This window comes from Sapajus apella, unplaced genomic scaffold (assembly GCF_009761245.1).
Source record: "Sapajus apella isolate SASKATOON/1434 unplaced genomic scaffold, GSC_monkey_1.0 scaffold72, whole genome shotgun sequence".
NCBI lineage: Eukaryota > Metazoa > Chordata > Mammalia > Primates > Cebidae > Sapajus > Sapajus apella.
In genome coordinates, this window is record NW_022437012.1 from 10,902,318 (window position 1) to 10,916,283 (window position 13,966).

The 13,966-nt window shown below is 35.3% G+C and overlaps 1 protein-coding gene across 21 annotated transcripts in view; it reads left to right on the forward strand.

Annotated features, from left to right (window-relative positions):
- The window catches only part of R3HDM1 (R3H domain containing 1), a 187,056-nt gene that overhangs the window by 52,046 nt on the left and 121,044 nt on the right, over positions 1–13,966 (forward strand). For 4 of the 21 annotated variants that reach the window (XM_032250706.1, XM_032250707.1, XM_032250694.1 and 1 more), the window contains exon 1: positions 1,839–3,983. The exons of 5 other annotated variants lie outside the window; for them this stretch is intronic. The gene's annotated coding sequence lies outside the window, so the exon portion shown is untranslated. Of the gene's footprint in view, positions 1–1,833; positions 3,984–13,966 lie in introns of those variants that run through there. 12 more of the 21 variants (XM_032250697.1, XM_032250698.1, XM_032250705.1 and 9 more) reach the window with 6 other exon arrangements.

Genomic DNA, 13,966 nt, shown 5'->3' on the forward strand with positions numbered 1-13,966 from the left:
AGAAGTATCTTCACCAAGCCAATACTCAGAATATTTGTACTTTAAGTTTATTGACAACTATTGGGAATTAGTGCTTTTATTGACTATGTTAGTCTGACTGAAAATTAAAAATAGATCATAGGAAGTGAATTTCTTACCTCCTTTTAGGTTATTACAATTTTATGTTCAGTAAAAGCAGACACTTAAAGGAATGAGGAAGCTTCCAGAGTTCAAATGCCCTGTTGGCAGTGTGACTCTGCTACAGAATACTATTTGGGGAGACCAGCTTACTCATTGTGGGGTGCCGGGAATGGGGGAAGCTGGGAGGGCCAGAAACCCACAAGAGTAGTAGAAAAGAACCTTCCCTTAGGAGGATAACATCCTCTGCATTCTATTTTTATATTTCAAAGTGGGGTATTTTTACTTCAAATGACAGTACTGTATATAGTTATCAAAAGCAGAACGTTGTATATTTGCTAATAGAGAAGTATTGCCATATGATGATCTCCTTGCGCCCCCATGACATTGTAAAGAAAAAAATAATCCTAATAAAATCAGTTCTTAAAATGTTTTAAATTCTTAATAAAAAATGCTGTAGTAAATATAGATCTTCACTTCAAAACACCTTATATTTTGTTTAATGTCTCTCTTGTCTTCTGTGACTTTCCCAGTTTTTTCCGTAACATTGATATTTTTTCAGCATTTAAGCTAGCTCTCTTGTAGAGTAGTCCACATTCTGAATTTATCCAATTGTTTCATTATTAGATTCAGATAAAATATTTTTGGAGAAATACAGCATAGATGATTTTTTTTTCCCTGTTGCACTATATCAGGAGGCATCAAATGTTAGCCTGTCTGATTATTAGTAATGTTAAATTTGATAATTTGTTTAAGGTAGAGTCTGGTGGTAAGTCAACATACTTTCAAAATTTAAAGTTATCAGTAACCAAAGAATATCTTGTTCAATGACAATCTCTCATCTAATAGGTTTTGTCATCTATTTATGAACCTTGCCAGAATCAGTGATTACCTTAGTGGTTGCAAAATATTGATTTTCTACTTCAAGAGATGTGTTAAGTTAAAAAAAAAAATTATTACCATAAGATGGCCCTTGGCTATAGTAATCATTTGCTCTTTTTGTTTAGAATGTATTAGGAAATATGTGAGAGAATTAGGTTCAAATGTTGTCTTTACCTGTAGAGGTTGAGCTCTTTAGGAAGTTCCACAAGATGTGCTCACTTCGGCAGCACATACACTAAAAAAAAAAAAAGAAGTTCTGCAAGAGCTAAGGCACCAGAAAAATTAAGAAGAAAATTTATCAGCCATGTTAGTAATTAGATTTAGATAATTAAATTTCTGATATTAGTCCCATAGTTGACCCAGTTCCTATGATTCAGACAGGAATTATCTTTTACCTTAAAACTACAGTTAAAACCTGTAGAGTCAGTATACTTCTATATTTGCAGAAGATGTTGTGGGACCATCCTAAAATATATAGCACAAATTGAAGATGCAAGCAAAAAGTTAAATTTTATTAACTCAAATTTCGGCTGGGTGTGGTTGCTCACACCTATAATCCCAGCACTTTGGGAGTCCAAGGCAGGTGGATCAGTTGACGTCAGGAGTTCAAGACCAGCCTGGCCAACATGATGACACCCCATCTCTCGTAAAAATACAAAATTTATCTGGTTGTGGTGGCGGGTGCCTGTAATCCCAGCTACTCAGGAGGCTGATGCAGGAGGCTCGCTTGAACAGGGGAGGCAGAGATTGCAGTGAGCTGAGATTGCGCTGCTGCACTCCAGCCTGAGTGACAGAATGAGATTCCATCCTAAAAAATATATATATATCAACTCAAATGTCTGTTATTGAGGATTTATTTGAAAGTTTTTATTACCTGACCTTGGTAGCATATTTTAAGCACAATTCCACAACATCATTAGAAACCTAAACCTGTTTCACTGTTTGTGTTTTAACATTTGTGAGGTAGAGACAAAACCAACTCATATAATTAATTACTGGTGTAGTAGTATCCAAAAAGAATATTAATGATAAGATTCTGTCTTATTAACAAGTTGTAGATTATTTCTAAATTAACAGTTTATTATCACTAGAGCTCACTGTTAACAGCTGAGTTACTTCCCTTCATAATTAGAAGAAGGCCTCTGTTTGACAGCAATAAAACTATATTTTAGGATAATTTTTAATTATGATTTTTCACTAATTCACTAGTTGAGTTTTTAACGCCTACCTAACAATTTCCAAAGCTTGACGAGAGAGAAGCTTTTGAAATGTAGTAGAAATAGTCATTTGTTTTTTTTCTACAGTGTAAGTGGGTTGCTTCATTATTCTGCATTTTAGCTTGTCCATCTGTTTCATAACAAGTTTCTATTACAGTTTTTAAGAAAAGCTGCCTTGAAATATGTTTCTTATAAGTAACAACGATTTTATCTGAGAATGAATCATTTATACTCGTTGGTGGAAGCGATAATAACTCTTTATGGAAAAGTCAGGAGCTTGGATATTTGTTTTTTGGGTACCTAGGCTGGCACTTAATTTTTACCTCTTTTACCAGAAAGTGCAGGGTGCAGTAAAAGATTATACACTGGAGAAATTTTAGGTAAATCAGTGTGAATCAGCTGCCCCATCGCCTTTGTTGTTTGAAGATTTAGGAAGATTTTGTGGATTTCTTTGTATTTTTAACATGGATCTACTTCTAGGGCTGGGTCTATTTTTGAAAAGGTATTTATATTTTTTCACACTTTACTATAAAGCTGGTATCTTTTTATAGTGTTTGTCAAGTTAGTATAAAAAGCACTGCTGGTCTATTAATCTGTAAGGTTATATGAACTCTGCAAGACTTAACATTTTAGAGACATAGAAAAGTGGGATTTCTGGTTAGTGATGTACAGGTCTTCATGTAATGCAGGTAATGTATGAGCATTGTTGGATGGATCCTTATAACATTCCTGTATGCTTTTTTGAAAATATGATCTTGTTTAACAAAATGGGAAACAGAGGCACATGCTTTATCCAGCTATCACAGAAAATAATAGTTAGAATCCAGAAAACATACTCATCTGATTCAGTGTTTTGCCCAATAGATGGAATTAGTATTGTTTTCTTTATCTTATTTACCTTACAATTTTTAAACATTGTTTTTTCAGTTCAGTTTTGATTGATTCCTTTTCTTGTAAGTCTACCACTTAAAATAATATAGCCAACAGGAATCTGACACGAGGCAGAATTGTCCTCTGATTGCAGCTCTATTGCTATCTCCATCTGTTGGTATGAAGAAGTAGTGCTCTTGCCAGAATAAGCAAGCTTATTTTAATTTTAGCAAAAATAGATTAAGAAATAAGGAATTGTGCTGTTAATTCATTTTCTTTCTTTGTGACAGGTAAAGTCAGTTGGAAGCTGCAAAAGTGTCATAGGAAGTTAGCTATTATAGACAAACTGCCTTTTTAAAGGCTTTTTGTTAGTGATATTAAAAATGTCAAAAAGAGTTATTTAAAAATTGATGTATTAACCATGCCTAAATTCCTTATGGATTGTTCTTTAAGGAATTACAGAAATATATAGTTGTCTCGACTTTTTTTTCTTAAACCTGGGATCAAGCATCATTGTGCAACAATATTTTAATAGTGAGAAATCTCAAAACTCCTGACAGTCTTTGCATATTCACAGTTTCATGGGCTTTTGCATCATTGCTTCTGAATTGCTAATGAAGAGCTCAATATAGCTTCTGATGCATTTCAGATATACTGGGTGGTGACTGGCTAGAGTGTTACTGACATCACAACATACAGCTGTTGACTTTCTATTGTCTGAGTCCTTCTCAGCAAGTGCTTTAGACTGCTCTGGCAGGCACTCCCAATGCCTGACTAATCAGCTGGATGTGTGCAGTGAGCTCTGTAGAGGAGCAATGCAGAGCATCAGTTTACAGGTACTATGGAAAGTACATCTTCTTAACTCTGTATGATGAAGCAAATACCAATACAATGAAGGTATGTGATTCTTAATTCATTTGCTAAATTTGTATATAAGGTAACCTGATATATGAAGAATTATTCATGTTCACTTCATGCCATAATTTTTGTTAAAGGATGTGTGATAAAATTCTACCCTGTTGAAAGTGAGAGCATTTTAAAATTGGTTTTGTTATTTTTACAAAGATGTATTTGTTTAGGTTGATGAAGGGAAAAGTAGAGTCATTTACTTCTCAGCTGTAGCACTGATTTCTTTTCCCCACCCTTCACATGTTCCATATTTCTTGAACCTTACTGATAGAATGGTTTACCTATGTGCTAATAGGTGTTGGTGTATAGCACAGCAAATTGTTACTTGGAAACATGACTTCTTTTTCAAGTTCATCTTAAAATAGACATACTATATGGTTTGTTCAATTTCAAAAATTTTATTGTGGAACAAACAATGTGAATGAGACGCTTAGAAATTAAGAAGCTAACAATCTTAACTTTCAAAACTCATGGTAATGGTTTTATATCCTTTTAGGGGAAGAGGTGGAATAATTTTTAAAGTGTTTGTAACAGTAAAACCTAGATCTGTCATTGCTATGATTAGCATAATCAGATATCACATTGCAAAAGAGAGCAAATGCTAATCAAACTATGTAATTTTTGAGGAGTATCTCATTCCTAATTATACAGTCTGAAAACTTTGACATTTACCTTGATATTTTGATTCCTCAAAACTGAAATCTTATCATGTAGGTGATACTGAATAACACATGTCCATTAGTGTATAATTGAATTGTTTAGAAGGTTTTTGAGAGTTTTGCTTGCTTTTTATCTGGAAATAGCTGAAATTTTAACAGCATTTGGAATTGTTATGATATGAATCCCCCCCCATTTAAATGAAACAATTATTTTGTTCTTAAGAAATAATTCATTTCGTTTTTAGAGGAAATCGGAAGAAAATCACTAAATAGCCTTTTATCAACGCTGAATGTCATTGCTTTTTCTTTTGTCTATTCCTGATTCCCAACTGTGTAAGTAATTAGGGTTGTGAAAATATTAATAGCTATTATTAAAATTAGGGTCTTTTTTCAGAGGCATTTCTTCACCCTAATGCCAAGAGAATTTCATTAAGCCTCAGATTTTAAGTTTTATATTGAGAACTATAAAAGAAAAAATTAAAATAAGTAGCACATACTCTCAGTTCTTACCTACAACTGCTTTTATCCATCCTTTGTCACATTCTGCTTTTTTGTTTCATATCTTTTCCTCATTTTCATTTCCTCTTTTCTTTCCTTTAGGTTTCTGTTTGTGTGTGTGTGTGTCTCTGTCTTGCCCTCCCTCTTTTTCTGTTTGACTTTCTGAATATTTGTCTCCCTCCATCTTCCATTCTTCCTATCCCCACCCATTTTTCTCTCCTCTCCCTCTCCATTTGTCTTTCCACTTTGTTTCAGTCTATCTTCCTTTCTGTTCATCTACCTGGTGTTTCAGGGTGTCTCTCCCTTTCTGACTAAATCTATCTTAATTGCTCTCATTATCTCTCTCCCTTTCTCCCTCATCTTTTCTTTCTCTTTCTTTCTGTCTTTCCTTTTCTGCCCCTCTGACTCTCTCTCCCTGTCTGTTTTAGTATCTCCCATTCTCTGTCTCTTGCTTTCCCACTGTGTCTTGGTCTCTTCCTCTCCCTATCTGTTAGTCTGTGTCCATTATTCCCTCTTTCTTGGTCTGTTTCGCTATGTGCCCTTCTTTCTTCTCCCTCTCTCATCCTTTTGTTGCTCTGTGCCTCTCTTTCTCCCTACCTTTCGGTCTCTATTTATGTGTCTCCCTGGCTGTACCTCTTTCAGCCTGCCTCCATCCTTCCCTCTCTTGGCACTCTGCTCTCTTTCCTGCCCTACTCCCAGATCTTTCTCTCTCTTTCCTGTCTAAGCTTCAGTCATACACATTCACTTTGCAAATTTTCATTCTCATACAGGTTTTCAGTTTTCATTGGAGCCTAGATTTGCACTCTAAATTTTTTTGGTTAATTAATAAACCATTAGGTAAAGAACTTAATGCCATATTTTAAATAAACATGATTTACTGTTTGCTTGGTTTTTTAATTTTAATTTAATTTTTAATTTTTTTTAAAATTTGTTGGTCTTCTAAAGATATACATGTTAGGCCATTATTAAAGGGAATTATTTTTTCTTTTAAAGGATTTTTCCATTAATTTTTAAGACTTATAGAAAGCAATTTAAAATTTTTTCCTTTTAAGGATACATAAGATAATACCCACTTCATAATTATATTTTAAGATTATGGGTAAGCTTATATTTAAAACTTGCATGGACTTTCTTATACCATCTGTATTTTTCACATGTAGTTAACAGCAGATATATGCTAGTATTTTCTTCTTTTGTTTTTAACCCCTTGTTTTGAAATAATTACAGATTTATAGAAAGTTGCAAAAATAGTACAGAGTATTTTTAAAATGTTTTCCTCAAGATTTTGTATTTTGTATCTGAGACTTTAAAGTAGAAGCACAGACGCTCATTTAGCATTTACCTGTTTGCATAATCACAAACCTAGCAACTGTCATTATATTGTTTTCATTTCATTTTGTAAAGCAGATTAAGATACCGTTTGATGAAGGCATAGCATATATTAATAGTGATATGGCTTTGTCACAACTAGCACAGAGCTATCAGGAAAGAAAATTAGATTTACAAGTAATAAGTTATATATGTAAAGTATTGAAGAAGCAAAGAAAGACGTATAGGATGAAAATCTTCTCTGAGCTGAGTTAAATGTGATTTGCACATATAGCTCTTCCTCCTCTGAAATTATCTAGCATTCCTGGTTTCTGCATTCTTTTGATGTCTCTACTGCTTTATATAGTTATCATCTCTGCTCTTGATCCCCCCGGTTGTAGGGGACAAAAGGTGGGAATGAAACAGAGCCAACAAAATCATCATCTCTAAATCTTGCCATACTTCCACAGCTGACCAACCCTCCTTCTGATTAATAAGTAATATTTTAATACAGTTAATATAATTTATTTTTTACAAACTGAGTTCCTCTGAGCCCCAGAGTACCACAGAAGTACTTGAGGAAATAGAGAAAGCCTGAAGCCCAGTTGACACTGCTTTACTCATCCCCACCTTCTCACTTGAACAGAACAAGTTTATATAAACATATATTTCCACGGTCTAGTTCTCCAGAAGCCTATATATGAATCCTACTTAACCCTTATTTTATATTTTATATGTGTATGCTATAAAGTGACTTGGATAATATAATAAATCTGTCACATTATATAATATACATTATGCAAATCTGTTACATTATATAATATATACTATGCAAATCTGTCACATTATATAAATATATTATGCATGTTATTATAATATACATAGATATAAAAAGAGGTTGTTAGCTAGGATTCATGTATAGGCTTCTAGAGAACCAAGCAACCCCTAAAAGCATGTGTAAACTGTGAACATACACATGTGGGTAAGCACATGTGACTGCTGCATTCCTAAGGAGAGGATCCTTGGGTTTAATAAGATTTTCAAGAGGAATCCTTTCATGTCCCAAAAATAATTAAGAGTCACTGCTTTATAGTGTTTATAAATCATTGCTCAATATGCTGTGTTAATTTTAAATTTTCTCTCTTTTCATTTATTTTCAAATGCTTAGAAAGATACGTAGCTACCTCTACAATAGCAAACACATCAACAGAGATCACATACAGGTTTTTTTGAAGTAGTTTGAAAATATACAGCGACTGATTACCAGACACATCAGATGTCAGACGTCAGCTTGGGGTCACCAGAGAGAGGGAGCACATCATTTTTGTATTCCAGTACTTTCAAAGTGCTGGATAACTACAGCTTCCTTTAACAGGTGGAAAATGAGTGACAACAAAAATAGAAAACTGTATGCCCCGTCAAGATCCAATGAGATAATTGTAAAGAAAGTCATGTGTTAAATATGAATAACTACTAAAACAATTCGATGTGGTAGGCACAGGTAGGAAATAATGCCACACAAAAACATCAACTCTGAAATGCATTAAACCCATTGAAATTTTCATATTATGCAAAACCATAGGAAGTTGAGCCAATTAAATTGGACAGGTACTTTAAAGAGAAATTATGTCTGCTAGCTCTATACGTGTAGTATATTGTGTGAACTATTAGAGATTGTGAGGTTTTTAGCAGTGTTCACCCTTGCCCAGCAGCAGCACCTTCAAGCTGTAAAATTGTTTGGACTTTGTTGTACACATCCTTTTATAGCATGTGAAGGTAGATGATGGCAACTGAAGACAGCACCTGTTCTACCCCAAGCTGTTTTTAAGCTGTTTTTACTGGCTACAAAATGCTCTTTGACTGAAAGAAGAAATAAAACATTTTTGAGCCTTTTCCTTCTAACATAATCCTTAGGTGCTTTCTTGAGAGAGGGCTGTGATCCTTTGTTAGAAAAAATGTGGTTGGCAATTCAAGAAATAAAAGGTGGCACATTAGTAGTTATGAAACTGAATGTCTACCAATTGTAACCTAAATTAAAATCCTATAAAGGAAACAGACGTTTTGGTGTAGGGAGGAAATGGGTCATGGTACATCTACTGATTCAAATGCTAGAGAATGTGAAGTTTCACATTTTAAGCCATCAAAGAATCATTGGGTGGATTAATATGCCAGGAGCCCAGCATGAATATTGCTAAGATTCTTTGATGATAGAGCTTTGTACTTTTAAGACCCGTAAAGGATTTTCATTGTGACTCTGTCATAAAAATGAAATGTTGGTCACGGGTAAAAAGATACATTCATTTAGTTATATATTAGTAGTGTAGAGAAAAATATATCAAGTGAAATAGAATTTTGAAAGCATGAAGGAAACATCACATCAAAGTCTAGCTAAAATACCATTAGACGAGGGTTTCTCATAAACAGCCCAGCCCTTGCCAAAGTCTGTATAAAGCAAATGCTTATTCATTGATGGCATTATGAGTGGCTGAAATTTAGAAACCAAGATTTTGCTTATAATGATGTTCACCTTAACTTATGAACTACCAACATTATCATGCTATGAACATAGCACAAAATATATTAATGAGACTAGGTTATGCACCCACAATGATTTTTGATACTAACTTGCAGTTTGGCCAGACAAGTCCTGCACAAGACTGCCCGTACTTCAGCCACCAGGCCACCCTTACTTCTGATCAGCTAGCTACAAATTTGGAGGTTCCCTCAGGTTTAATTGACTAGAATAACTCAGAATTACACTTACCATTAGAGCTTTACTATACCAAAAGAATACAAATCAAAAAGGAGAGATATACAGGGTAAGGTCTGGGCGGGTCCCAAATGCAAAGCTTTTGTTCTCGCCCCAGGAAGTCAAGATGTATTATCTTTTCTTCACGTTGGTGTGTATTAATTTGCAGAGCAATCTGCAGACAATCAGGGAGGCTCACCCAGGCTTCAGTGTTCATAGTTTTTATTGGGAACTCATTACATTGGCATGATTAACTGAATAATAGGCATGCAATTGAATCAGTCTCCAGCCTTCCTTCCTTCCTTCGAAGTCAGACTGATTATCACATGCCTCAAAGCCTCAACTTTCTAATTAACATGTTTAGTTTTTCCAGCCAATCCCCATCCAAATCACCATCTTAACATAAACTATCCACCATGAGTAACCTCATTAGCATAAACTATCAGGACCCACCATGAATGACAAAGGCATTCCTATCAGTCCAGAAATTCTAAGAATTTAGAAGCTGCCTACCAGGGACAGGGTCAACCAAATTTTTCATTACACATTATCTTTCTCTCCAATTATTGATAATGTCTTCGGTGTCCCCTATATGGGAAGTAATTCACTTTTCTAGTAGTTATTTATGAGATAACTCTGAGATGAAGACTGAGTAAATGATCTTTCTCCTTCTGACCAGTTCCCTTTAGCTGGCTGATTTTGTACCTTAAAAGCATCTCTAAGCAGATTACTTTTAAAAATATGAATTATTTTCTTTTTTTTTTTTTTTTTTTTTTTGAGACAGAGTCTCGCTCTGTTGCCCAGGCTGGAGTGCAGTGATGTGATCTCAGCTCGTTGCAACCTCTGCCTCCCAGGTTCATGCAATTCTCCTGCTTCAGCCTCCTGAGTAGCTGGGACTACAGGCATATGCCATCATCACATATGCTAATTTTTTGTATTTTTAGTAGAGACGGCGGTTTCACTGTGTTAACCAGGATGGTCACTATCCCCTGAGCTCTTGATCTGCTCACCTTGGCCTCCCAAAGTGCTGGGATTACAGGTGTGAGCCACTGCACCCAGCCTTCTAGAATTTTCTATGAACCATCACCATGCCATCCTCAGAGAAGCTGGGCAAGCCCTTTACTCGCTTCTATGGTGGGCTTGGTCACCTGGGCACCAGGAGCTGCTTGTCTCCCACATCTCTCCTGCTCTGGCTCTCCAGTGAAAACACTTACTTTAGCTTCTGCTTTGACTTAAACTAGGATCCCTGCTACATTAAGATATATGTACTGTTGTTTTAGTACTTTATTATTCCTAATTTACTACTTTTTATGTTTTGATTTGACATTTTTAGTTATGTTCCTTTCTTTTTTTTCTTTTTTTAAAGATGGGGTTTCACCATGTTGGTCAGGCTGGTCTTGAACTCCCGACCTCAGGTGATGCACCCACCTTGGCCTCCAAAGTGCTTGAATTACAGGCTTGAGCCACCACACCCGGCCTTTAGTTATGTTTCTTAAGCTACTATACCCTACAGTGATAAAAAGTCAAATCTGGAAATGGCTGTGAAAAAAACATTTAGCCTGTTTCTATAGCCAAGTATCTGTCATCTGAGCTTTCACCTTTGCACTACTGTCTCTCATTACAATGCCCTCAGTCAAAGAATTAGAGAAACCCCAGTCTTATAGTCTATAGACTTCTCCTTAGAAGGACTGTGCCAAACCAGCCCTACAGCCATCCCAGCTCCCTAACTTCTAGCAAATAGTTTCTGTGTAGGCTAAAATAAATTTATTAGATACGAATTCCCTCCTTTTCCTGACATATTCCCTTCAGTTTCTGAGGATAATGAATACATTTCAGCCTTATTCCCCAGTTTGTGCTTCTGATTACATTTTCTCATTTCATCCCACTTCTTCACAATTTCCTTCTTACTGCCCTTCTTTCCTCCTAAACCTCTAGCCTCTCCCCCTCCTTTCCTTACTGTCTTCTGTGGCCTACACACTTTTCCATTCTGGCAGCCTTCATCTAACTTCGCATATCCTGCTAACTTTGTTACCATATCATGTATACTCTTTGTGATCCTCCACTTTCCTACTCAGTTCTTAAGGGTTCATTGTGCCCTAGGGATTCTATCCCACACCCAGTTTTTGTCTTAACTCAATGAAAACGCATGGACAACTTCATCACCATTGATAATTCAAAACTTCAATCTGTATATTGATTCTCCACCAAATAAATAACATTAGCTGACTTATTTCCTGACCTCCAAGTGTATATATCCAATTTCCTATTAGATTTCTCCACTTGAATGTCCTGAAGACACCTTAAAATTAACTGTGTGCAAAACCAAAATCATCATTCTGCCACCAAATCCATTTTTCCCCCAGATATATTTCCTATATTTGGTGGTAGCAAGCACTACCTGCACATTCAGTGTGTCCTCTCATAACCTTTTCCCTGACCACTCCTGTATTGAATAGGCTTCCCCTTGTTAGTTACTTTCTACTGTATTAACCTATTCATTTCTAGGTGGAGTACAGATAGTGGTTGATAGCAAGAGCTCTGGAGCCAACACTACCTGAGTTCAGATCTTAACTCCACCCCTTACTAATCTTGCTACTTTGAAAAAGCTGCTTTATCTTTCTCTACCTCAGTTTTCTCATCTGCAAAATGAGGATAAGAGCACTTATGATTAAATGAATTAATATACTTAAAGCACTGGGAATAGTGCTTACTAAATTATAAGTAACTTTTTAAGGGTTTGCTGTTAATATTACTGGTTTCACAGCACATACTACGATCAGTAATTGTCTTGTATATTTTGGCTCTACACTAGAATGTAAGCATTTTAGGTTCTCAGATCCCATCTGCTTGGTTCACTCTTGTATCCCTAGTACCTAGAACAGTGTTTTGTACATAATATCCAGTCTGGAGATCGAATGAATAGAATATCTTTTCTCCATTTCAGCTTTCACCTTTTAATTCCTTGTCTAAACCCTAGTCACTTTACATCACAACTTTCAACATTTTATTTGCTGGAACGGTGTTATTGTAGCTATAATAATTCTCCCAGGCCTCTCTTAAAATATGTTGCTCTATTACTCAAGCTTCCTGTACCTCCCAGGATCAATACTGAAGTTTCTTTTTTTTATTTTTAATTTTTGAGAGGGAGGCTGGAGTGCAGTTGTGCAATTTCAGCTCACTGCAATTTATACCTCCTGGGTTCAAGCAGTTTTCCCGCCTCAGCCTTCCGAGTAGCTGGGATTACAAGTGCACACCACTATGCCCAGCTAATCTCTGTATTTTAGTAGAAATGGGGTTTCACCATGTTGGTCAGGCTGGTTTCGAACTGCCAAGTTCAGATGATCCATGCCCCTCGGCCTCCCAAAGTGCTGGGATTACAGGCATGAGCCACCATGCCCAGTCTAATACAAGTTTCTAATCTTAATTTAGAATATATTCACATTTTTGATGTTATTTTCATTTATTTTTAGAACATTTTTAATGAAAAATGTCGTAAGCAATAAAGGAGCATTATAACACTCAGTACTTACCACTCAGAATTAACAATTGCTATCCTTTGTTATATTGGCTGGAGATCTTTTTTTTTTTTTAAATAAAATACTACAGATGTGCTTTGACGTCCTTCCTGTCTCACCGAATCCCTTTCATTTTCCTCTACAGAGGTAATTACTAACATGAAATAGGTATATACCCTTCCCATCCATGCTTATGTGATTTTTAAATTTTTATGTAAGTTACATTATATGGTAGAGATAATTCTGCTTTTTGACTAAACATTCTGACATTCTTCTTTGGATGTATATTTGTACCTGTAGTTTTAGTTCATTTCATTTTAATTATTTCATGGTATCGTGCGATATGAATATGCCACAGTTGTGTTTATTTAGAAAGAAAAATCAATTTTCCTATTAATACATTTGGTCTTTCCCATTCTTTGCTTTTAAATAAAACAATACAGTGAATATTTTTGTACATGTCCCTTTGTATAAGGCATTTCCTTAGGGTGCATCTACTCCAACAGTGGAAATGTGGAGCCATAGGATATGTAGGATTTAAAATTCATTTGATAGCACAAATTGTTTACTAAAGTGGATGAAAGGTCCTGTATCTTCCCCATTTCTCCGCTCAGAATGCAGCACATTCATGTAACACCTTACCTCTCCGTGTAACTTTTTCCCTAAAAGTAATTTGTCTCATATAAGACTCCACTAATAAATTATTCTCTACCGTTCTTCAACTACCAAAAGTCTCTCCTTTTTTATAATGTCCTTCTAAAATTATTATTTATATTTGTTGGTAAGTATCATCATTAACCTCTTTGGGGTTTAATAAACTCTTTTAGACCAAGGTAGTTCATTCTGTTTACTCTTTTTAAATGTAGCTGATATCCATTAAAGTTATAGTGCTTTCTCTGGCTATTTGGTAAATTTTTGTTAAATGACAGTAACTGTTTACAAATCACATAGGTATTTAATATTTTGAAATGTCAGTGCTTATATTCTTATTCAAGTGACTGACAAGTGACTCTGTGAATGTCAGTTTCCACTATTTCTAAATACAGCATAAACAGTGCCCTTTGACTTTCTTTCTGGAGACATTTGACCAATTTGGTTGTGCCAATTTATAAACCAAGGAAGAAGGTGATATGAGTTGCTTTTGGGCATTAATTTTCTTTATAGATGTGCCTGCCTGCTTATATTTCTATATCTAAGAAAAAAACATAACATCCTATCTAATGAAACGGGATTGGATAGCTA